Source organism: Amphiprion ocellaris, chromosome 16 (genome assembly GCF_022539595.1).
Source record: "Amphiprion ocellaris isolate individual 3 ecotype Okinawa chromosome 16, ASM2253959v1, whole genome shotgun sequence".
In the NCBI taxonomy this organism is placed as follows: Eukaryota; Metazoa; Chordata; class Actinopteri; family Pomacentridae; genus Amphiprion; species Amphiprion ocellaris.
Window position 1 is genome coordinate 9,476,681 of NC_072781.1, and position 26,670 is coordinate 9,503,350.

Sequence of the window (26,670 nt, forward strand, 5' to 3'; positions counted from 1 at the left end):
TGAGACTTATATACGATTATCCTTGTCCATGCAAGCAGTTCTCGCTTGGAACAAGCATTAGATTGTGGTGTAAGTTTAAGTCTGGACAGAATAACAAAAGGAAACACAGTAAGTCAGCCCTGCTCATGTTTCTCCAGCAGTCGAATCTGTTAAAGAACACAGAGTTGAATAGAAAGTGGAGCAAAGATGGGCAGGTGGAGGAAGAGCAAGAAGTCAATGTTTTGTGTTTTTCTCTGCATGCTTCTGGACTCTTAAGGTTGTCTACAGTGCATGTGGCTTTATGTGGGTGATAAACTCAGTAGAAATTGTAAGAGGCAGTAGTGTTAAAAAGTTCAAGTGGCAAATGTTCACAGTCAGGTTCTTCTGTGTTTTCTGAACTCAATCATAACGTTAGACTTTAGACGGAATTTTATTTAGGCAAAGTTCAGCATTGTAAGCTAACTGAAAAACATAGTTCTTTCAGAATAACATAATAAAATATCATGCAATATTCTATTATAGGGGGCGTGCTGTCATCAAATTGAATAAATAACAACAGTGCATGGATGTTTTCTCATTTCCCTATCCTGTTGGTTGCACTCAACTCCAAGTCAATTCATTCATTCATTCATTCATTTATTCATTCATTCACTTTTTTATTTGTCCTGTAGACTGAAATCAAGTGCTTTTATCAAGGGGATGCTTTTTATTTATTTTCTACATTGTGGATTAATACTAAAGATTAACTTTTTTGTTTACAATATAATATATCCTTGTATAGTTTTGATGTCTTCAATATTAATCTACAATGTACAAAATAATTTAATACAAACTACTAAATGGGAGGTCGTGTCCAAATTTTTGCTATATATATATATATATATATATATATATTTTTTTTTTTTTTTTTTTTTTTTTTTTTTTTTTTTTTGGAATGAGAAGGTGTGTCCAAATTTCTGACCGATTGGCTACAACATTCTGACCACTGACAGGTGATGTGAGTAACATCGATCATCTTGTTATAATGCAATGCTCTGCTGTTAAACCTTGAGCTCTGACATTCATGTGGATTATTGACATGTACCACGCACCTAAACATTGCAGGTCAAGCAAGACAGGTGGTCATAACCTTTTTATACATATATACAATAAATTTTGCACAGCAGTGGTGGTCTATGGCACAGAGGAAAAAGCTGCATAAGGCTCTGATGACATCAGCCTTTATTTTGTCTTTTTATTAAATTTCTGAACAGTAAGAGAACTGTACGATATCAAGACTTCGCTTAGATATAATTCAAGTGAAGGTATTGAAAAAAGTCATTCCTCTGGCAAGGTGGAGGTATGTGATCAATGCTACTTGATTGTCAGGAAGAACATACAAAACTACAAGGCCATTTTTTAATAAAAAAAAAACATTGGTGGAGAGGTACATGAGCAAAGGAAGAACAAATTCCATTTTGGTACCACTTTAATTGAAGTGTGATCAGGTATTTTGCCTTGGAACGCTGTTATAAACTCAGAGAAATCAGTCCTGAGACAGGAATGGATGGACAGATGACGGTTTTCCTTGAAGAATGGAATGATAAAATTAAGCATATTTATTACATGAATGGAGTTGATAAAGAACCCTTTTTGTTCCAGCATAAATATCACGTCGATGTGGGTACATGCATGTAAGCATGTCCTTTTTCCTTTAACAGTTCGGTACGAGGAGCCACTTCACCTCGGGCTGAATGAGGCAGCAGCAGCTCCGAGCTCATTGTGGATCCACTAATCCTTCACTTAGCTGAACTACGTCAATACCACCGCCGGCCCCCACCTCTGCTTTCTCTCTCTATGTTCCTTTTTCCTCAGTTTTCTCCCCCAACCCTCCTCACCCTGACCCTTCCCGCCTTGCAACTCTCACTCCAGCCTTCCCCCCGCGCTCTCATCCCTCCTCCAGGCCCCCAAGGTGCTGCTTGAAATCCATCCTATCTCTTTCCCTTCGTCTGGACAAAACAGAAAGGGTACAGGGAGTAATAAGACAGAGCAGCAGGGGTGGGATGGCCCTAGTGAGGTTATTAAGCCTCACGCACAAACACATAGTTCGCCACAGGGCTGCTGAGGTGAGGCCCCCGGGGGGTCAGGGGCCATTTCTGTTTGTGCGTCTGTGTGTGTGTTGAGAAGGCATTTTATGTGTTCCTGCTGGGAGGGGTGAATGACGAGGCCACACACCTTTTTACTGGCACGAACAACCAAAGCTGCCGGTGCTCCGTGCTGTTGGTCAGTGTATTTAAACCGACGTGGATTTGCGCTGAAACGGATCTAAATTCTGCAGGCTCTCTACAGCTGTATTCTTAGAAAGCAAAGGTTTCTTCAAATGGCATTCACACATTAATGTAACTGCAAAACTCAGAGGGGAAACCGAAACAAATTAGCTAATAGCACCTCAAGGAAGAAGAGTGTTTCATTGCAGGTTTTACAGCTTCTGGAGCTGGTTAGGAAAAAAAAAAACTCACACATCAAGCTGTATAAAAAGTAAGTTTTTTGGCTTCTTTCTCAAATACAGGAGTACAAAGAATACTGTACATGGAAATAATTGATGGAATCGGCTCTGACCTGAGCTAAGGAGAAGGGAGGAGCGGAGAGGTCCAGTTGTAACTAGCTTTATCTTTACAGCAATGAGGATAAAGGATCTTTAGACAGGATTTGGCCTGACCGCTCTGTAGCTGGGAGCTGATACTGCAGTGCGCGGCCAGTGGTGGATCGTTTTTCATCTCCAAATCTGCTTTGGCATGGTCAGGAGTGCCACTGTGTGCGTTAGTGTCTGCATCGATGGGGGTGGTGGGGGGTTTCACAAAACACAGGGGATACTCTGAGAGGGGAGGGAGGGAGGTGGGGGGGTTGCCAGCCAGCCAGGGTTGCATTGTGGTCCATCTCGTGTGGTTTTCTATTGGTGCTACTCTGACAACACAAGGCTGGGTCTTCCCTAACTGCTCAGCTGAGCAATCAGGTCACCTCATCTTGACAGACACAAACACACGCACACAAAGACGTAAACACACAGAGACATGCACACGCACACATGCATACACACACGGCGCATGCAGCCCGCAGCTGTTGCCAATGATGTCAGTCCTGATTTGGCCAAACTAGCCTTTTGTTTCACAGCGTGAGCACAGAGCAGAGGAGGAGGCTTCGTTTGGCAGTGCAGCAAGAGTTTCTCTGTCTCTAAGACTGTTGGGTTAGGGCTTAGCTACTGGTTGCTGACATGAACGTGTCAAAGCAAAACAATGACAGTTGTTTTGTGGCTGTGAATACAAAGTTGACAATAACATTCGTCATTATTTATCAACCAAAGATGCCACATGGACTCTGGTTTCAACTACTTCACATGTTAGCATTTGCTGTTTTTTTTCAGTTTTTCATCCTTTATGAATATCTTTCAGTTTCTGACTGTTAATCATTCAGCAACTGCAGTCTGAAGGTGTCACATTTTATATTTTTTAAAAATCTACAGCATAAAACTAAGCTATGAAACTAGTTACAATTCAAGTACACACATATCTAACTTTTTAGGATATAGCTAAGGTGTGTGCATGTTTAGATAATGTTAACAATTTTAGAGACACTTAAATCTTCATCACAGATCAGCTACATTTTCCCAATATTTCAAGGTTGAATAAAACGTGAACCAAGCTATACAGCGACATCATGATCAATCAGTCTAAACTGATATATCAATTTAATGATCGATGATTCAATAGGAGATGCAAAGTGAAAATATAAACCTTTATTATTTTAAAGTAACTGACAAAAAATATGTTTGCATAAATGTGGCACTTCATAGCAAACAAGTGTAGTTTTGTGCTTTTATTGTAAAAAATATTTATTTAGATTATTTATAGATTATGTATGTAGTTGATTGTGGTAAATAGGCATTTTGACCAATTATCAATATTAATATTGTTTTTGAAAGTGATTCTTGATCAAATAAATTAATTTAAAAATGCACCACTTTGGTTGTGACGCGGCCACCTCCCTCTATCTGTAGTCACCACTATACGCCACTTACAAACTATCAACACTGAAGGATAAATGCTGAAACGTTCTCATTAAATTAACAGATTTAAAACATAAATAAATAAGTAAAGTCATTTATACATATTTTTTTCCTAATAATCCGTATCGATCCCTAGTGTCTGACTTTTTAATATCTGCAAGTCAATCCACTCTTTAATAAACGTGTTATTTAACCCCATATTATATACACGATCAAAGCAAATAGAAGGAACAAACCTACATCCTAATTTTACACCAACTTGTGTTCACAGACTAATATAAAAAGGGCTGATAACTGCTGGATCCCGCAGCAGGTTACTGACACCTTACTGTGATGAGCTCTTTGAAAAGTTGCAAAAGTACAAAAGTGATAACATAACACAAAGTTAGAGAGCGTGGCTCCAGTCAAACGCCCCCTACCCCCTCATCCAACACACACACACATGCACACAAACACTCTCCGCCTCCAACCCCCTGATGTCTGCTGGCAGAACTGTCTGAGGAGCTTAATTGGTACTTTCTTATTTTTCCTCTTTCTCACTCACTCTCTCCCTCTCCCTCCATCCCTCTGACTCTGTCACTCTCTCACTTAGATGTGTGTGTGTGTGTGTGTGCACAAGCCTTGTGTGTCTGTTACGGCTGAGGGAAAAAGCACGAGTGTCTGTGTGTTTTCATGGCAAGAGGATAAGAGCGTGGGTGCCACTAAATGAAACAGAGGCTGAAGCAACTGCACACTCTGTGGCAATGTGATAGGGCGAGCCAACTCGGTTAACCAAATCTTGGAATGAGCCACTGAATTAGGCGCAAACACACAAGTGCAGACGAACACACCGACGCACACACACACACACACACAAGTTGTCCCAGTGCCCAGGCAGCTTTCCCTGCTGCCAGTAATGAGGAGGTTTGGAGATGTGCATTTGTTTGTGCGGATCTAAAACACACACTTTAATGGCTAACTCGATGGCTCGCACACTCTGCCAATCACACACCAGTTTCAGTCAACAGATTCAGCATTCTGTTTACTTTTTCATTTGTGTACAGTAGCTTTTATGGCTGCACACTCCGAGACACACACGGAGTTACATATCGCACCTGCTGACATGAGATACAAACATAGCTTGAGACACTCGTCTACTAAGCTATTATGCTGTCAGTGACATTTTCGAAAATAATCCTGCTTGTCCTGACATTTCATGCAGAGGCTGCTGCTTACAGTACAAGCAGCCTGCCTCTTTATCTGAGATGTGTTTCGCGGAAGCCCGGCAGCCAGGGCTGCTTGTTGGAGCAATGATTTGATTAGGTTTGCGCTGATTACAGTCTTGTTGGTTACAATATACGGTTCTATCAGAGAGAGCAGGAGGGCAGGAGAGGGAGTGATTGAGAGTGGGAATGTCAGTTTGTCAAGCTGTCAAGAGCAACGCTGTATTCCGCTGCTGTGTTTAGCCGAGGTGTGCGCGAGTCGCCGAGTGGAGACTCCAAATGAATCAGTTGATATCAAAGAGTGCCGGTGAGGATATTAATACAAATCTTTTAGCAGTTATCAGCACTCGGGAGAGCGATACAATGCCGTGCGTGAACCAGCTCCTTTGAATCAGATCACAGCAAAGGAAACGGAGCGGTGCATCTGAACGGCTCCCATTTCACAAACAACGCTATCACAGACAAATACTTTTAAAGGCAAGTGCCTTTCTTTGGCATTGTGCTGGGGAGCTGTAGACTTGCAGCACAGCGGCACAGCAGCTCAAGCGTGGTGTGTAATATTGGCTGAGAACAAATAATCTGAAAAGCCTCAAATGCCCTTTGCCTTTGTAAGCTTTATGAAATATTAACCAAATTAATCTACAGTCTTTTTTTCCCTGAGAACATACTGTACTGCCACTGATTCCCTGTAAACCAAAAATCATTCCTGAGATTAATTCGAAGAAACGCAGCAACGTTTTCTGATCTCTGAAGGTGAGGGACAAGGTGTAATTATTTCCTTCCATACATTATGTTTTCTATTAATTAGGTCTGTGGCAGCGAACGTTGCTGTGCTTGTTTAAGTGACAGCCACAGAGCCACAGGCATCTCTCAGCTCAGCTTTACTCCTAACAACAAGTGTGTCGGGCAGAACGCTTCATTATAACATTATGGGGCTTAACAGCATGGCACCTGATTGGAGGTCAGATTCATGCTGTACTCTGGGAAGATATTTTTAAAGGCCGGTATGATACCCTGTTTAGTAAAGCAATTTCTGGAGGCCTGAAGGCAGAACAAAAGAGCAGAGTTCACCGGGAACAGAAAGAGCTTCACTCCAAACATGTGACCAGAAAATGAGAGCCACAAAGTAAAATAGAAAATCATTTGAAGGGATTTTATAGATTGCAGATTTAATGTCCGTCTGATGGGAAAAAAGAGAGAGAGAGAGATCAGGATTAATCCTCTTAGCTGTTTGTTTGGTAATCTGATTTAGTCTGATTTTTAGGCTGCTATCTCTGGTTGTGGTTACTGATGCTGTCTCTGGACTGACCACAGCCATTTTCACCTTCAGCATGCCCCCTCCTTTCCCTCTGGTATTTCAGAGTTTGGGCTTGACATATAAACAAAATATCTGTACATGTAAATCCCCGGCGCAGTTCACCAAATCCAACAATGTGTCTGCTTATGCACTGACTCCCCACTCTGACATCGCTCAAGAGAGGCACACTACGGCTGTCCCTGCTCCAAATAAATGACCTACTTTGCACATTAACACACATTTACATGCAGGCAAGATCCAGGGCAGCTTCATAGTTTCTGTTTCCAGCTCGGACGCGTCTCGCTTTAAGTGCAATGTGGCTCCTGTTCAATTCTTCGAAATCGCAGCTCTTTTCTAATTCTCCAGCCATGTTTGAGGGGATCACTCAAGACACCAAAGCTGAATGGAGACAGGTTAAAGCACATTTCCTTTTTAACATAACTGGAAAATGTGTGCATAATGTACGCCAGGTTCGCTTGCAGAAATGTACTTTTGTCGTGCGAGCGTGTTAAAGGAAGGTGAAGCTGGCACAGAGGCCCACCTAAGGTGCTCCCAGCTCAGGCAGAGTTATTTCCAGACCACCTGCCCCTCCCGTCTCCTGGCCCTCCACCTCTGGTGGGGAAACCACACCACTGCACAGGCCCCAGTCACAGACACGACTCAAGAATGGATCCATTATTCACACAGGCGCAGGCACACGGGGGACTGGCACACAAGGGTGGGATGTGGTAGCGGGACATGAATGCTCACTTTCACTTAACTCTACTTAGAACTGCTCAAGCAGACATAATGAGATTCAAGTATTTCAGTAAAGTTAAACCAATGTCATTACTGCAAAATAATTGAAGCAGCTCTGACAACAGAACAAGTCCGTCAGCGTGTCCATGTGCACGCACAACGCCGAGGTGATACGTGTGAACTATCAGGAGCCGTGTGACTGTGAACACACAAACAGAAGCAACACAGTAGCAATGAAAGTCAACAGAGCTTTCACCACACGCGTCATATCCAGTTCTGAGAATGCCTGACAGCACAACACAACTCCACACAACTTGACATGGATGAATATGTAAGTGCTCTCTCTCTCACTCACTCTGTCTCAAGCAAAGACACACACACACACGCACAGAGGCCAGATTGTGTACGAGTTTGCTCACGGACCATGATAAGAAAATGTGGTAAATGCGTAATCTGATATGCATGACTTGAGGTTTCTCTCTGCCTTTCTTTTCCTCTTGGAAATCGCAGGTTGCATCCATAATTTACACCAGCCTCCGTCTGTTTCTCTCTTTTCCACTCTGCTCCCTCCCTCTTTTTTCTCTCTCCATCTCCCCTTCTCTCTCCTGGCAATCTGGCTTTTGCAGCTTTCCTCATTAGCATATTGCAGAATGTGCAGATGCCACCAAAAATTATTCACCTTCCAGCGCTTTGATGCCGTTTCACATGTATACAAACTACACTGTCGACATTTTGCACAGCCTCCCAAACAAAAGCACAGGGATAAGGTGTCCTTTTACTTAAATGTGTTGAGGCCGTAATATGACATCCTTCAGTCTGATGTTTCCTCACATCCTCATTCACCCCAATTACACCGTCCACCACGGTGGTCAAAGGTTTTCGACACCTCGATGACGACTGATGGGGTGTTTCATCTCTGCCAAGGTTTAAATGAACACTTAATATTCATGCAGTCCAAGGGATAACTGAATATATAATATTCATGCTGTTCAAAGGCTAATTGAACACAATATTCCTGCATGTTTTCGCTTCAAATGGAGCCTGGCTGTGCAGGTTATGCAGCAGGGAGGTGATGACTGCAGGATGAGGAAATGAGGATTAGCGGTTGTCCTCCTCTTGGAGATTGATATTGGTATTGATAGAGGCAGATCAATGGCCACACAAGGAAACTTACCATTGGTTCAACACGGCTAACAGCGCTGTTCAGATTTCAAACCCTGGGGACAGCTTGAGGCAGAGCCAGAAAGGTATCAGCACTATGGTATACATGCAAGAAAGCGCTCTTGTAAACATCCTTCAAATGGGCTTTGTCTGAATCGACCACATCAGAGGACGAACAGTGATGTATTGAAGCACGGAGTGACTTGGTGCCCCCCTCCTCTCCCCTCCCACATCATGTAAATCATCATGTGAACATGTGCTTTCGCTCAAAACTATGGTGGCCAGTCTCTCGTGGCAATTAATTCAGGATGTTCTGACACACATGTGGTCCAATATATTTGTCTAAGAGCGGAACAATAGAATACAGCATAGCAACAATGTCAGTATCACAGGGAAATCAAAAAACTTTTCTCCACAGATGATTTAAGTTTGAGCGAGTATGTATGTTTTTTAATTCATTCTTGAAAGAACGTCGTCTTTTGCTTCAGTTACTACATAACATGATCGCCGTTCTCTTCTATGATACAGTGCCTGTGTGTTTAGTGCACAACAAAAAGCTGAATCCAAACTGCCTATCAGCATCACCACACCTGCAGATTCCAAACTGTTCAACTGAAGACACAAATCAGAATTCTTACCAGTTTGGATGAGGACGCTCCTGTGTTTCCTGTTAGGCAAAATCCGTTTCTTAATCCTCATCAATCACAGAGCGAGTCTAAAATGAAACAAAACAGAATGCAACGCACATCAGGGAGTGTGACAAAACACAATGTGCTTTTTAGTGATAGGAAAACAAGACTTAGGTGGCATCATTTATCGAGATGTAATAAAGCACCCTGTTGTGCATCTGACAAATTGGAAGCACATAACAAGGATTGACAGAGCTGGAGAGAATATGCATCTCTAATCCCTACCAAATATGAAACATAAAATACTTTAATGACAAATACGAGTTGATTTCTTGTCTTCCCTGTGAGTGTTTTGTGCCCATCTAGTTGCAGAAGCAGCTGTCTTTGAACTCTCCAGGCTCTAATCATGGTGGAATATTTTTTCTGTGCTTCTGGCTCTTCTCTAACTGAGATGTGCAGATCTCCTAATGGGACAACCCGTCGCTGACTATTAATGCGCTAGCCTATTTTACAGGACTGCATCTTTAGCTCACTTATTTCTGCGTTTGAAACTCCCACATCATTTCATTAATATTCTGCTAGATGGCTTCCAAAAAATCATCTGGCTTACATTTTTTCCACATGTGTACTTGTACAGTAGGCGGAAAGAAAAGACTGGAGCTATCTTCACAGGCTACAGATTGCCCCACATTTAATTACTGTTAACACCAGCGCTAGCAAGCTAAATACGCCTCCATGATTTATTCATTTTTCCCCATATTTGAGTCAAATTAAATTAGTCATATGGGTTTAATTAACTAAATATGATCTGATATTGTAATTTCACACTTGGATATGGGATACAGAGAAGGGTACTTGAGTACAAAGAAAAGCATGGTAAACCAGTGCTCATTAGAGGCTCTTATGTGTAGTCATGTTGGCATTACCAACGGCTGCATTAGCTGAATGGCTGCTCCTAATCAAGGTTTACACACTGGGAGGTTACCTTTATTCCTGAATAACCAAGAACACTCGGCTCACGCCATTATTCACTGTTCCTGTTAGCCATCGAACCATAACTAATACAAGAAACTCCCCTCGCATTTTCTGGGACTTTTGCTATGCTAATTATTATATACCACAGAACTGTGATTAGGAAAAATAAAACTTCATTGAGCCAGGTTAAAGGTAAAATTAGGTCTTATTTATCCAGATTTTAACCCTCGGAATCCCGGAATTTTTATAGGTGTTTTTTGCTCCTGTTTCATGAATTTTTGTTGGTCACTAATAGCTTCACGTTTGCACCAAAAAGCACAGACTTTTTTGATTTTTACAGACTTTGATTGCTGCAGATTGTGTAATTTTCACCAATTTTAAAAGTGGACATGTAGAACAAAGCGATGTTGATGAAGTATCACAAATACCTCGGAAAAACAGAGTAACAGAAACAATGTCTGTGGAGAGAGAGAAAAAAATAACAAAAAACAGAGCGCCAATGTATTAAAGGTAGAAATCTGAGACATGACAAACCACACAAAACCCAACGTGAGAAATTTAGGTGAACTGCACCTTTAAGGGCTTTTTGACAACAACTGACCCTGAGAAAAATTGCTAACAAACTTTTTTTTTCTGTTAGATTATATTTTGAGCTATTTTGAATTTACTACTGGGGCACAACTGACAAAAAACAAAAAAGGGGGGAGAGAGAAAGAGGCAAGGACATGCAATAGGAGCCTAGGCTGGAATCGAACCTCAGCAACTGCGGTTATGGCTCAGTAATACGTATTCATCCAGACGAACTGAGGGCAGCTCCTTTTTTACACTTTTATTATAACGCAATATGCAATATTAAGAAAAATACTGCAAACACAGGCCAATATTTTGTACTCATGCATTAGTAAGTAAATGTGTCAGGGAAGGTCATCCTTTTGCAGCAAATCAATGATGCTCAAATAGACTGAAATGTATTCACACACATTTTTACTAGATTTTTGCATTCAACTGCACCTGGTAATTTCCCTGCCTGTGTGTCTTCAGTTGACTGGGTGGCTCTAAAGCACAATTTCTAATGCTGTCGTTATTCCTCATTCATACAAAGGCTCCATCACGGCGCTAAATGAGCTGCAGTGAGTGATGCGGTAATTTACTGATCCTTGGTAATGAAACATGAGGCTGGTGTGGCGTGTTTTCTCACTCTCACCGAGAGGAAATATGGCTGCTGAGAGCTGCGGCGGCTTGCAAAACACTGTCACACCGCCTAACGACACAGGCAGGATTATCAGAGAAAAAACAAATGGAGGCATTGATTCACTAGTTGTTTATTTACAGCCCTCTCCGGAGAAGAAATAAATTCCCCTGTTGAGGCTTTGTTTCCCCATCACACGACACGACGGGATGCATGAGAAGAGGGGTGAGCAGGCCACACACACACACACACACACACACACACACACACACAAACACACACAAACACACACAGAAAACACACATACAAATGTAAGCACACGAGCGCAAACACACACTCGTACAAACGTCTTACATCTGGATTAATCTCCAATGGGCGTCATCACAGATGCCATTAAACGTAGCAGAAGGCGAGAATCATGCAGGAAAGAGGCTGCCATCTGAATAATTTATTCGAAGGCTCATCTTGTCTCACACCAGGGGGATTTCTGCTTTCAATTTACACTGTTTTCCTCCCCATATTCAAATCAGGGAGCAGATTTGTTGTGATTGGCACACGGAAGGTCAACGTTAGCGAGCTGGCGTCAACGTCGTCCTCATTGGGTTGGTATGCTGGTCTATTAGCACACTAGGATGGTGTGCGTACATGTGTGTGGCAGTCTTTGTTTACCTCAGTGTGTGCTGGGTGACGCTGGAGAATAGGCCTGTGGAGCTCAGAGACATCAGTGTGTGTCTGAGCTTATTAGGCTGCTTTCCAAGGACACGGGAGGATCTAGACGTTACACTGGCTGGGGAAAAAAAAATACTCGTGCTAATCATAGCAGGAAGATGTTAGGACGGCAGACGTGGAGTGAGGAGCAGGAGAGGAAAACGGCAGGACGGGAGAGGAGCCGGAGGAGTCGAGGTGGGGAAGAAGAGCCGGAGGAAGGAGGGAGAGCACAGAATGAAGTCATGGCTCTCATGCATGTCCTCACTTTGTGTGTCACACTGGGACTGAGAAAAGGACGGAGAACAGTTCACTGAGGCGCAGGTCAACTGTGACAGGATGAGCTGCCATTAGCCAAAGGCACACAGAGCAACTGACAAGCAAGGGTAAAAAAAAAGAAAGAAGAAAAAACCCTCTACGAGTGACAAACTGTATTTTGTCTTCTGTTTGAAAATTCCACTGTTCAAGGCAGCACAAAGGATCTGTTTTGTTGTTCTGTGCTGTTGCTGCATGAATCCTTGGGGAACAGATCAGTCTACTCCGCTATACGCTCAATGTAGGTGGCGTACACGCAATAGAGACAGGGAGTATATTTGAGATGCGAACACGGTGTTTGTCTAAAGACACTTGTTCCGTTAGATGGGAGCGTTCTCTGAAATGTAATGCAAACTTCAAAAAAAATGGGTTATGAGGTTGCTCGGAGGGAAACTGTGCTTAGCAAGCAAAATGCCCTTGTCATTTCTAGTAGTAAATTGGTATGTGCTAGCTAGCGCTGATGACAGGACTTGGCTGTTTCTGCCGTTACAGGCATGAATGGCCCTGTAGTAGCCAGGCACAGTGCAGTGGTTCAACAAGGCCTCTTTAACCAGCTGAATGACAGGCAAGCAGACGGGCGGCCAGCCAGCCACAGACATTCAGCTCTGGCTGCTGTAATGATGCCAATTCAGCGAGACCAGCGAGACCAGCGAGACCACGTGACGCGGCCAGAAAAGAGACTGGGAGAGGAGAGTCCAAGTCTATGAGCGCTTCCATGGTTAGGTCACCAAGTTTAATCTTTCTTCTTTTTCCATGGATCCCACCCTCATATGGCTCCAATTTTTCACCATTGTCTACAAAGTCCTCTTGCCTTCATCCTTCAAACAGTCATGTTGTCTTTTTGTGACTGTGGGGAGTCTATGAATGTGTAGCTTGTTGCCTTATTAAACCTTAAATGTCAGTGTCCACAGCCCCGAGCGTTGCGTCAGTAGATCTTTGCACTCTCCACCTTGTGGAAATCTCCGTGCAAACTGAAGGGAAACTCAGCACCAGTATGACACAGCATGCAGGAATGCACCAGCGGATGTGGCTCTCTCTCTCTCTCTCTCTCTCTCTCTCCCTCTCTTTCTCCTTCACAGTCAGCCCTCGTCTCGTCCACCTCCCCCTCTCGCTGTGGGCAGGTCCATATGCACCCAGTAATTATCAAGGTTATTTTCTCCAGAGGGCCAAATCCCTGTTTATGGGCATGAGCATGTGTCACAGGGCCCTGGCTGTCAACCCACAGGACGCTGACTCTGTAGACAACCCCAGAGAAAATCTGTGCTTCAGAGACACTGCGGTTGCCAGACCCTGCAGTGGCTTTGCTTTTGCTCCCATTTAAAAAGAAAAAAAAAAAAACACTCGCGATTTTCGGTAGCTGTGTCATGACCTCGAGTGAGACAGCAAAATCAAGTTCCGTGTGAGCCTTAACCTCAGTTCTTACCAAAACAGACTTATTTCTGGAAGCCACCAAATAAACAAAAGGGTATCCAATCAGCGCCGAGAAAAATTAATACTCGCACACAGAGTCCAAGAAAGCAGAGCTGAACATACTCGATTCATATCATTTATCCATTGGAAATATGAGGGGAAAGAGTGCATGTTAGTTCCACTAAGCAGATAATTTTTTACTGTTATTGGTTGAATTCAATCCCTTCCCAGGGCCAGACACCCTGGAGAATTGTGACCTGGGCTACAGCACACATTTCCTTTTGGCAATGGCTACAGAGGAAGTGAAGACTGTGTAAGGCCAGTGCTTAACAAGCCCTGTAAAAAAAAACACTAACCAATCCGACAAGCTAGGTATTATACCAGTTAATTAGAGGCAAACAGGAGGCAACGTTGCTTTCTGAATGGGATACAGAGTAGGCTTGTTCTCGTGCTACAGTAGGCTCGTCTGCAAACAAGAGCCTGGGGCGACCTGAATTGCGAGCTCAAAAGTAAATTTGCATGCAACAAACTGTTAGCCGGGGTCAGCAGTGCACACACACACACACACACACACACACACACACACACAGAAATTGGCTGCTCCCTCCACAAAAGCTGCTTCCTCTCTGTTTCATCACGCAGGCCAGGCTTTGTTGGTGTGCGGAAATGCCTCCAAAGGGAATGAAAATACTGGCAAGTCCCTGCAGCTCTTTCTGGAGAGAGACGCGGGGAAAGAGACGGGTCCTGCAGCTGCAAGAACGCTCACACGCAACCACACACGTATGCCAAGTGCCCATGTAGGTTGAGGGCTCAGGTTGCACACAGAGATAACCGTGTTAACCTTAAGAACATAAACACGGGTGTGTGGTTACAAAGCTGTCAAGGCAGCGGAGGAGCCAGAAGAAGCAAGCACTGACCGTGTAGATTCTAAACTTGGACTAATGTTGTCACGGATGCCTCAAAATTGTAAGGCAACGTCCATGTGAAAGCTCACACCGCTGCCGAAACCGGCCTGGAATTCACATTGGAGAATTAAGCGATGCTGCTTCCGAGATTGATTAAATCACACCAGTGCTGCTGACAGTCAGAGAAAGGTCAAGAAAAGTTGAATTATCTGAGTAACTTTAATCACAAGCGCTGTCTAAACTGGAAACCTTCCTGTAAATCTATCCCTTTTCTCATATTGAGGGAATTTACCAAACTTCATTAAAAGTGGGCACCCAGAGAAAATACACACTGACGCCAGGAGAACTCCACATTCATACAGCGAGCGCAAACCCTCAACCTTCGTGGCAACCGCCGAGACACCGAGCAGCACAATACCTCACTAATGCTCTGAAATTTCTTTTTAATATTCCATTACCTCACTCCATGGCCATCTTGGTTGGTGAAAAACACATGTTTGTAATCAGACGACAGCACTCGAACAACAGATGACTGTAATCAAACAGTCAATGGTCAGCACTTAAGGCAAAAATACACCATATTAGTAAGAAATAGAAGCCCGAGATTTTCCAAATGCAAAAGATCGGTCCATTGTTTGAATAATGAGAGTGTGGGGCCCTTAAATCGTCCATGTACTTCGTGGTATTCCCTTCTTTTCGCTATGTTAAATGATAGCAGCTGAGTATTACCCAACATACAGTGAGAGGTCAAACCTTTTAGCAAACAGCTGTCAGTTGTTGTTTCATCCTGCAAAGTCACAACTTGTAAACACACATTTAAATATCTTTAATACGCCCCGAACGGAGCAGCCAGGTTAATTTTTGGAAGTATTTCGGCGAAGGCAGCGCACACGGTGATTTTCAGCTTCACACTGTCTCACTGTGCCGCCCACACTCACATTATGTTGACCCAGGAAATTTAAAATAGTGTGCTATTTTTACTTAATATTTCATGTAAATTGTACCTCCTACACAAAGCTGACAGACTCGGCTGCCTACCGCCGTGTCCTTTCATTACAGCTACTACAAGTTTTTCCAAGATAATACCAGTCCCCTGCTATCAGCAACCACTGCGTGCACGCTAAGAGTACATTGTGGTATTTCAAAACCTGGGTCCTGTTGTCAAAAGGTGCAAATAAATACGAGTATCGACTACGAGATAGTGTAACACTGTACTCGCCACCTCCACTGGTAACAGCTTTAGATTCCCCGGGGGGCTGAGAAAATGCAAGGATCGAACTGTTTCAACAATGCAAATCTTCGTGGTTTTTTGGATACTGGACAATTTATGATTTCTCTCCTTTATTTTGTATTTTTTGGTATATAGGAAATACAAAATGCTCACAATACATAGCCTACAATGCATTACAAGACAATTACTTATGATGCATCATAATATATGTGTAAATAAAGGAGAAAAATGCCTCTATAAAAGTAAAAAAAGGAGGAAAAATATACTCCTTTACTGCAATGCGGTGTCAGAGTGTGCGTGTATATTACTACTATTAAATTTAACAATACCTCCATTCAATTAGTTCTCTGGTTTGCTTTCCATCAGTCTCTTAATAAGTGCCACCATGAGTTGTGCTAGTGGGAATCAGCTTAGAGTGTCTGCATGTTTTAATAAAATATATCGATATTTGGCACCGCTGTATCAATAATGTATCACAAGAGGAAGTGATAGACTGCATTAATGTAGCAGCTTTCAACCTGAGCGAGACAAAGCACTTCACAAAGCCTCTCATTCACCAAAGAATAAACACACAAGTAGCAGCGAAGCCTCCATGAATCTGTTCATCCAGAGTCTGTTCTGTCTTCAGCATCTGGATATGGTAGAATAGGGATGCACAGATTGCTATCAGTGCTGATGCAGACCATGTTAAGCAAATCAGGCAGTCCATTAGTAATACAAATTCTTTGTTAATGTCAATTTAGTGTTTTGAGTTATTTTCGTTCAGTCACCGCAGGCCGCAGCTATATCTGACCTCATGTTGTACGTCTCTTATAAAACTGACTGTTGTTATGATTAGGTTGTTTCAGCTGGACTGACTTCATTGAACCCTGTTGTGAAGCAATGGAGCGCTTGTTATTTCTGCAGTAGATGTATGTGCTACAGATCTAAGTAAAACATGAAAAAAACAAGACAAAAACTGAATTTTCCTTTAAATACGTGCACAGTGAACAGCTCCACTGCAGACATACGATTTCGGCAGCGTTTATGATCTCATTATCTTCACTGATAAACCGCGCCACGCGCTGATTTCCCTGAAGTGTTCCTTAAACAGCAGAAAGACTGGGGCCTTTTGACCAAACAACTGACTAAAATACTGTCTCACCGAGGAGATATCAGGGGAAAGCAGATTCTAGATGTACTGACAGAGTGGAAGAGCTTTCAAGACAGCTGCTCGAGTTTCTCTCTCCGTCACTCTTGCTCGCACACAAACACACATCCATGTGCACACACACACTCCACTCCCTCTCTCCTTTTTAGCCAGTGACAGCAGGCACCCAGCGATGACACGAGGAGTGTCTCTGGCAGCCAGTAAGGCAGCACTAAACAGACAGAAATATCTGCTCTGACAGACGGACAGACCGTCACCCACTACGACATGCATGCAGCTGTCACCAAGCTTACCGCTCCTCTTCCCAACACTCTGGTTTGATTCTGCTTTGTGCTATTCTCTCTCCGCTCCGCACACTGCTCCCCTCAATTTTTCTCTCTTACAGCTATCATAAACTATACTGAAAGCTACTCCTACATATAGGACATTGTGCTTGGCTTTGTTCAGCTCACGGCCAGAGAGAAGGAGGAGGGAGGTTCGGTTTCATGAGGCCAACTGTTGAGCGCATGGCCATCTTCCACTTGATCGGCATCAGCCTGCACAGGTCTCGCTCTTTGCTCCCTTCATTTGTTCGTTCTTTTGTTCTTACTTTCTTTCACACAAGAATCTGTTCTCAATCTCTCTCTGTCTGTTTAGCTCTCTCGTTCTCAGTAACAGCCGTTCTCAATTAGGAGGGTCAGGGAGCGGAGCGCAGAATAACTCCGGCTCCGGTATCTGGAGCTGGAAGGACCCAAAGATCAGCAGCAACAAGAAACCACTGCTATAACGTGGTGTGTTGAAAACTAGGCTGTGGTCGAGTGTGTGTTTGCATGGGTGTGTGCGCATGTTGCATAAATCTGCACTGTGTCAACAGGTTGTCAGTGACCTCTGACTTCCATATTTAAACACACACGATTATGACATGTATATGACTCCCTGCTGCTCAACTTAAGGATTCTGCTGTTAAAACAAAAGGAAAATCACTCGCTAACACGCAGGCACACCCATTCACCGAGTCTTCGCCCCATGGAGGGAGCTGCTTTAATTGCTTTGTTTCAATGGTCCCCTCTGAATGAGAGAGAAGCTGGCGGCTGCAGTTTACAAGACACATCTGCAGGTGTTGCATTTCAAACTGAGAAACTCAAGCTGTGAGAAAGAACACATAGACTAGCGCAGACACACAGATAGAGGAATATTCAGACAGATTGTCTCCCTGTCTCTTCCTCTCTTGCATACATACACACTGCAGGTGCAGCGCTCTTTCCTCCGCGGCATCGAGCCTGAAAACGCTGGCACATCTGAGCGAGGTGAAATTGAAAATCTCTTAACATCTGTGTCTCTCGCTATAAAAATACTGACTTTAATGTGAGGCGACGCAAAATACATGACAAGACAAAGCCAAGGCGCAGTATATTGAGCACAGACCTGTCAAGTCGAGAGAAAGAATGTGCTTATCAATGGGGCTCCTGCAATGTGGCTGACACTTCCCAATAGGCATCGCACGCTAAAAGTCTGACAGATCCACAGCCATCCCTCGTGGCTTAAGGTTGTGTAGGTTTTCGATAACCTCTCCATGGCTGGTACACTTTGTGAGAAAAAACTTTACTTTGTTGCCATACAGCCATTAGCGCACAGCCCCTCCCCCTTCTGACTTCTTAGAAAAATGGCTCATTCAGAGCGATTTTCATCCTTCTAGTTTGAAAGCTCTCAGAGCAGTGTCTCTATGAGAATCAAATCTGTTTGTTACAGCTGAGAGTCGAGTAGTTTGGAGGATCTTGGGTAGCATGGCTCCTAATTCACTGAGAGAAAGAGCAATCAGCTAAGCTTCAGATGGCATCCAACAGACGACAATTTCAACCTCCTTTCTTCCAGCGTCTCCATTGTGACGTTCCCACACACTGGTGTGCATGCCGCGTTGCACACATTACTGATAATCTATGCAAATAGGCCACAGATGGACAAGAATATTATCTAATTGAGAAACATATGTGTCACACTTAAAAACATAATAATTCGTACATCTCTCAGTGTTTTTCACTCTCATTCTATTTCTGTCAGCCTTCGTTCATTCACAAACAGTTACGTGTGACTGCGATACTGGCGTCTTGCCACACCATTTGTGAATTTATTCAAATGAGGGCACCATGTTTCTTTTGTTTACTGGTACAAGGTTGGAGTATTCATGAAACGCCATTTCTCACACTCGCTCTACAACTACCACCCCTTTCTCTCGCTCCCTCTCCCTCTCCGCCGATCCTGCTGCGGCATTGGAGGAACGTCCTGGGCATTATGAGAAGCCATTAATGAGTGTGTGGCGTGGCGTGTTGTGATGCGCGGCATATTACAGCCATTCATCAGAGTCAGGAGACACTTGACAGGCGGACAGCCAACAGGTTGTGTAATCATATAACACAGCCATGTCAGGCCTGCCACAGCTCCGTGTCCCATTCAGGCCTCTAATGTTGTTTTCCTCTGGGTAATTGACAATGCCAGACAGAGAGACCCAGTGATGGATAACATAATGGACCGACCGGCGCACAAAGATGGCGGCCCATTGGAGTGATGTCATTTCAGATAATATCAGCGTTTGGAGACATTTAAAGGGAAATTATACGACAACTTGGCTCTTATTTTTTTATGGTCTGGACCAACATTTCAATTGGTAATGAAGCTTTGCACTTACCTTAGTAATTGCAGTGTTTTGGGAACATCATAATAATGGTAAAATTAACCGAGACGAGGCAAGAAACACAAATTGTAAACAGACAGATTATCAAAACCACTTAATGTGGAGCTAAAAATGAAAGTGAGTGCACCTAAAGTATGCACAGAACATGCTGAATTCTGTCTCTAAACTGGAAAGAAACTCTACAACAGTGAAGTCTTAATTATGGGAAAGGAAAAAAAAGTAATTTAAATCTACTAAGAAGAGCCATTAAAAAACATTCATCTCTGGGACTCTGGGAATTTCAGTGTACCAGGAAGGCCATCTGATGCTGAGGAATGTGCATATTCCAACTCCCCTGCTCAACACAACCCTCAGCCGCACCAGAGAAGAAGAGGTGGCCCTGAGGCGGTGTTAGACATTGTTAAGGATAGCAAGTATCCTCACACAACCTGTTCTGCACTGTCCCTAAGCTGGGAAGGAGAAGACAATGTTCTCTCTCATCCTCCCACTCTCACCACTTTATACCTCTGCTTGTTTGTGAGATGCCTCTTTCAGCACCCAATCCAAAAAAGGCCGGCTTGTGGATGTGAAAAATGGGCCGTGAGACGATAACCACAATGAGCATCACCAGCAAGGATAAAAATACTCATATCATCGCCGCCTCCTAAGCTGGAGGTAAAACTCCTCTGAGAATAATAGCTTTGATTAGACTCGCATTATATCATCGTATATGTCTCCCATCCTTTAGCATACAGTGTAAGTACGCTATGGATGTACAAACGAGCAAATATGTATTTTGGCCTTCCAACATTAAATGAACATGATCTACTGCAATATTGATATTTAAAAAGCTTCACTGAGAGGAATTCAGGCCACAGAAAACAGCCCATTTAGATGAAATGCTTTGTTTCAAAGTAGTTTTTTTGTGACACAGCTGTCTGAGTCGTATTAGCTGCAGCAACTAAGTGGAGACTTGAGGCTTCTCTGCACAAAGCTGCCAAACATTCTTATTTTGCCTCAAGATGCTCTATATTTAGGGGAAGTATAAACTGATTTTAGGTCTTATTTTGCTGCAACAATTTGTACATTAGTAGGAATGTAGCACCACACAGCTCTGCTTATTTAACCCTCATAAAGTCCTCTCAGTTAGCCATACACCTTTTGTCCTCTGGGGTCAAAATGACCCCACCTGGTTTGACTGTTATTGAAAGCAAATAGTATAAATTGTCAATCAATTCTGTGCTGCACCTTCAGTCTGACTTCAGTCCAACCCATTACCATTTACATTTGGAATTTAGGACCAAATAGACCTTGTTGCATAAAAGCATACAACTACAAACGATTAAGAGAGACCCCAAGGACAGCACGAGGGTTAAATGTGAAGGTGCAATAGAAATATTATGTCCACTACAACAACAACAAGAATAATCCTGATAAATAATCATGATTTGAATATGGATCAAAATATTTGAGATTATCATTTTGGCCATAATTGTGCAGCCCCAATTAACTCACGTAAGAGAGGAACACATTAGTCCTTATGTGCTCTGCTCTTCATTAACAGATCTGCATCAGACAAACTTTAGTCTGGAAGAGAGAAAAATGGAAAGAAATGAAGAAAAAGAGAAGAGACAATAACACAAACAGTAAAAGAAACAGAGAAAAATGCAAAAGGAACGCTGGGAGTAGGATCCTAGATCCTGTAGCAACGCACTGTTTAGAGGCCAACAAAACCAGAATGGGTTACTGTGATTGTTTTATCAATTCATGCATTCAAAGGCTGTGTACCTACACTGAAAATTTCACCTTTCGTGTGGTCATAATACACTGCATAAGTCCTTCTGACCAATACACACAAACACACTCTTTTTCTCCCTTCGGTTTCACCTTCATCACCTTTCAGCAGCCACATTGTTCAACAGTAACCACATTATGTGGTGCTAACATTAAAAATGCATCTAGTCAAACCTACAGGGGAAAATACTCTTGTGTAAACAGCAACAGTCTGTAACATGTTTGCAGCAATGATAGGCTTTCTAAACAAATTAAGCCAAAGGAGCTCTACATTACTCATCCTGGCTGGCTGTCTGGCCAAATTCTGCCTCAACTGCACAGTTGTTTGATCAACTGTTGGTGCGTAGTCTATGTGTTAATGTGAGAGAGGCAGAAAAAAAAAAAGGAACAGATAAGAGTCCATGGGCACCAGGCAAGATGAATACAGCACGACAGCAGCAGAGAAAAGCAGTAGAACTTGTCTTCCTATACTTTCATGTGTCTGCTGTCACATTCTGCAGCTCTTTTCTTTCTTTCACTGTGCATTGCTTGTCACTCTGCTGATGGCCGACCTGTAATGCGTACTCGTGTGTATGCGTATGTGTGTGTGTGTGCACGTGTGTCAAACCTGTCACTTTCTGTGCTCTGAAGTCCGTGTCCTAATCGCTTTGGCTGATCCCTGCTAGTCGCGCATGTGTGTACAGTATCTGTGCCTGTCTGCCTATACGTGCACACATGAGTGTTTGTGTGCGCAGCAGATGCTCCCCAAGCCGTGGCATTACTCAGCATTCACACACACACAGCACACCAAGGAAGATTAACTAGCACTTTATTATTTATTTGCTTCCTGATCTGTTCCCACCCACCCTCCAAAGCCCCCCAGTCATCCTACTTAATCCCTGGTAGCAAAGAATACAGGAGCAAAGGCAAATAAAGAGTGTAAAATTGGAGAGACTATGGACCTACTTTAAAATGACTGATAATTTCTTTGATTTAGTGCAATGGGAAAAAATGCACTAGATCTTTGAATATGAACCACAATAAGGTCAAAATAGCTCTATCACATTTCCTTCAGTCAATGCACTGCTGATATTGCTCAAATTTATCATTTTAGTGCAGTCTACAGTCTGAGTTATGGTTATATAGTCTAGAAATGCACTACTATTAGTGTTCTATAAATCTCAAGTCTACACATTTTCTCTTTTCCCCAGTCTGGCAACTGCCCGCAGAAAAATAGAGAAAAAGTAAGTTTCTTTGGAAACAAATGGTTCCTGAATCATAGCATCATGGTTTTGTTCATTTCTCCAAGTACTGACATTGGCCACAGGCTTCTGGAAGGGGGGACTGGTTGGATTTTTTAGACTGAGCCAAACAGGATCCTGCACAGCTCCTCATAAACAGCAGCTGCAGACTGCTCAGTTCCCAGTTCCTCCCCGGCCGCCAGCCCAGGAGGGTCCAATCAAAACCAGCCACATTACTCCCTCACTTTGCCTGTGAATGCCAAGTCTGCTCCACTTCGCAATAAAAATTTTTTTTTTAAAAAGCCAGAACTGAACCAAAAAAAAAAAAAAAAAAAAAAAGAGAGTGTGCACAATCAACGAGCTGCGGATTAAAATAAAGATCTGTTTACCTGCATGAACTCTGACCTCGGTGGTGCTGCCGTTGTGGTCGCCACCCCCACCCCACCCCACCCTTCATGTATTCCTCACGCACCGTCCCTCGCTGACCTCTCCTTAAGTGGTGATCTGAGGGGAAGGAAGACAGAAAGAAAAAGGCTGTTAAATTTCTTTTAATGGAATGCCAGGGAGAACCTGGTTCAGACAGAGGACAAATGTATCACAGAGAAATACGCCGCGGTGTTGAAAAATGTGTGCAGGAAGCCATGAGGGACTTTGCTATACTGCCCCATTTACTCTACCTCCTAACCCTGCCGGAGAGCCAGTGAACCAATGAACAACTGCGCCACCAATCACACCGCCGTGCGTGTATACTGCAGCAAGTCCCGTGTTAAAAAAAAAAAAAAAAACACGCGACCCCACCCCCCGCTGTACAGGAACAATGTCCTTCCTAAAGGTTATCAGCAGCCTGGTGCTTGGTCAGCCCTCATCCTGAGTCCATTACACACAGAGCGGCGAGATTCACTGCCTTAATACACCTCTCTTAGTCTCTCCTCACTGCTTCGCTGCGCCCTTTACAGGCTGATACAAATCCAGCGTAGACCCAGAACACACACATACACACACGTAAGTTTTGGGATTAGCCTACCAGCACATTTTCCTTTCTGTCTCTAGACATCTGGACTGCGCTTCACTACAAAAGCTGTGGTGAGAGACACTAGTGGCCTGTATACTACACAACCCTGATGTTAAAACTAACACATCTCCCCTCCCTTTACAAAAAAGTTGTTGGATGTTTTTTTTTTTTAAAGCCATGCTATAAATCATCAGTTAAAAAACTGCACTTTGGCAAACCACCATCATTCTCATCAACCTCAACTGCACATTGGGTTTGGTGCTAATAATGAAAAGTTGCTTAGTACAGGAAGCTAACAGGCAATAAGATGATGAACTAAGTTAATTCTATACTGTTAACATCAGCATCTAGTCTTATTACTAAGAGCATGTCAGGACACTAATATTAACATTTTAAAGCGTCTGTTGCTAGTGTGGCAATAGACCCTTCCCTTCATTTTAGCATAAAAAACATTTTCAAGTCAAAATATTAGATACTTTTAACATACTTCAAATTTATTGTCACATGTAAAGTACACAGCAATACATTTACAATATGTTTTATGGTTCAAATTAGGAGGTGATTGGTAAGTATGTTTTCATGGCTAAAACCTATATCGATTAATAGTAATCAAAGAAATAGACAAGTGATATATTTAACCAATATGCAAGTGCACAAATATGAAAATCCTTCTCAAAACTTTGTTAAATGTTTTGTTTATTTACATTTTACATATGTGTAATTAAAAGAATTACCCTTAAGCTGTGACTGTCTATTACTCGTGATGTGTCAGTTTATTATATCGGAAATTGGTCTAAAAAAAATAATCATGCCATCAGAAAAATGCTGAATAGTACAGCCAATAATCTGTAAAACCAAAAATCTGTTGATCTTGATATAAAAGCCATCCCTTGTAGTGACAAACCCCAAAGCTCTACCATCAGGGCTGTTTAGCATCTATTAGATCACTGTTTTGGTTTAGAGATCCTCTATTTTATAAAGACGTACCAGTCTGCTTCCTCTTTCATTGTTTCTTCCCTTACAATCTCTCAAACTGAAAGAAACAAGGCTCCACTCCTTCGGGCTGCCCGGGTGGCCACTGTCCAAGAGGTACAGTATGTTTTGGCACCTCTAATCAGAGTGGAAGAAAATTTGGTCAGTGGGGCGCAGCCAACAATGAATCTTACACACACAAAGGCATGGAAACCTGAAGGGATCTAATGTCAGTTCTACAAGAACTACTGTGGTACATCTTTGTGTGCATTTTGGGATAGTTTATCTATTGAAAGATGACATGTTTGAATCAAGAAAATCAATGCTGACTTTTTAACATCCAAGACATTTGGTTAAGTCAGAATAAAAGACAAAAATGAAAATTAGCACACTGTTTCAAAAATTTCTTCCTTCATAAGACTAATTCCAAAATCTCCCCCTGATACTGAGGAAACAATGAACGTATGGTTTAAAAAGGAGCCGTGTTGGATGGGAGAGGGGCCCCTCATACATCATAACACCTGCTCATTCATTTAATCCATGAGAAGAAGGGAACATACTGAAGAACATAATGTGAGAAGAGGGGGGGTTGATTTTGGACAGAGGCCAAAAAGAAGAGGACAGGGCGGAGGAGAAACCCATAAATACGCAGGGAGGCGAGCAGGTGTCGCAGACAAATGTGATTTACGGGGTCTACGTCCCCTTACAGTGCTGACAGGTAAGCCTATTAGGTTGATATTACCCAGCTATAACACGCACCAATGGACCCTCTTAAAAATGTGTGTGTAGTGAGTGTATAAATGTGATGGCTTTAAGAGAGAGATTATAATATCATTGTTAAGCTGGCCATACATTAAGTTCTGAAAACGCCATAACTACATCTTTATTGAGCTCACTTTCAATCGGCTTAATTCATTCCACTGCATATTTTTTCAAGGGGATATCATTTAGAAACCGTGCGAGAAAGCTATGTTTAGCTTTTGTTGTTGGTTTGAAACAACAACCTGGTTTTATTGCAGCAGAGGTTAGATGGGAATCCAGCTGAAGAGCAACACTGAGCAAATGTTTGTTTCTCACACACTGAAATGACATTAAGGTTCATATCCAAAGAGTGCAAGAGAGAGCTAAATACCGGGATGGCAGTACATTTCTACACATTGGAAACTGCCGGGGAGCAATCACTGAAGAATGCAAACGTTTATGAGAAACTAAATGCACTAGAACATCAAGATCTGCAATCGAATTTCACTTGTGATACTGCATGAGAGAAACAAGACTGCAGGAAAATTGCTACCACTTGAGCTGCACACTACAGATGGTGTTGTGAGCAACACAGCACAAAGCAATGTGTTCCTTAATAATGTGGTGAATATTGCAGTGAAAAGCTGAGTGCTTCGTAGTAGCTTCTGCAGACTCCAGCTTTTTTCTTTTTTTTCCTGTCAGAAGTGTGAACTCTTTCATCCAGGATATAAGAGGCTGCGGTAAAATCCTCAAAGAGACTAATCGTGTTAAATGAGGTTTGTGTCTGTATCCATGACTTCTGAGTGTGTGTGTGGGCTGTCGGGGGCTGGAGGTGCCTGCGAGAGACTAAAAATTCTTGTCACCTTTGAATCTAAACTCTCTGTCAACTCTCCACTCGAGCCAGGCGTCTCCCGTTTCATAATCATGCTTGGTATTACTCTCTTAACACTTCAATCCTGGTAATCGTATCTGATGATGTGGCTGTTCATTGACTGAGATAAACCAATTTTCTGTACAAAGTCTTTAAAGTGATTCAAATGCTTGAGATGACAAAGCCCGAGTTTGCCTGTTAAAAGCCCTTAACACCGCAACGTTTACTTTAGCTTCCTGGGGGGAATCCTGGTCTCCAGTGGCTGTTCAGCTCATACACACTCACTCATGTGTGCACATACTCACATATATACACACACACACACACACACACACACACACCTTATCATCCAAGGCTGAGGAAGCAGGAGGGCTATAAAAGCCAACCTCATCTCCTTAAAACAGGCAGGGCTGTCCCTGGGTGTCTTAACACAACTCATCAACTGTTAAACTAGAGAGAGAGGCAGAGCAGTAAAAATCAATGCC

General features: G+C 42.8%; 1 protein-coding gene across 5 annotated transcripts in view; it reads right to left on the reverse strand.

The window, feature by feature from the left end:
- zmiz1a (zinc finger, MIZ-type containing 1a) overlaps window positions 1–26,670 on the reverse strand; it is a 101,667-nt gene that overhangs the window by 54,519 nt on the left and 20,478 nt on the right. For 3 of the 5 annotated variants that reach the window (XM_035951902.2, XM_035951898.2, XM_035951901.2), the window contains exons 2-3: window positions 22,979–23,093; window positions 9,058–9,134 (exon numbers count right to left, since the gene is read on the reverse strand). The gene's annotated coding sequence lies outside the window, so the exon portion shown is untranslated. Of the gene's footprint in view, window positions 1–9,057; window positions 9,135–21,090; window positions 21,163–22,978; window positions 23,094–26,670 lie in introns of all 5 variants that reach the window. The other 2 variants (XM_035951899.2, XM_035951900.2) reach the window with 2 other exon arrangements.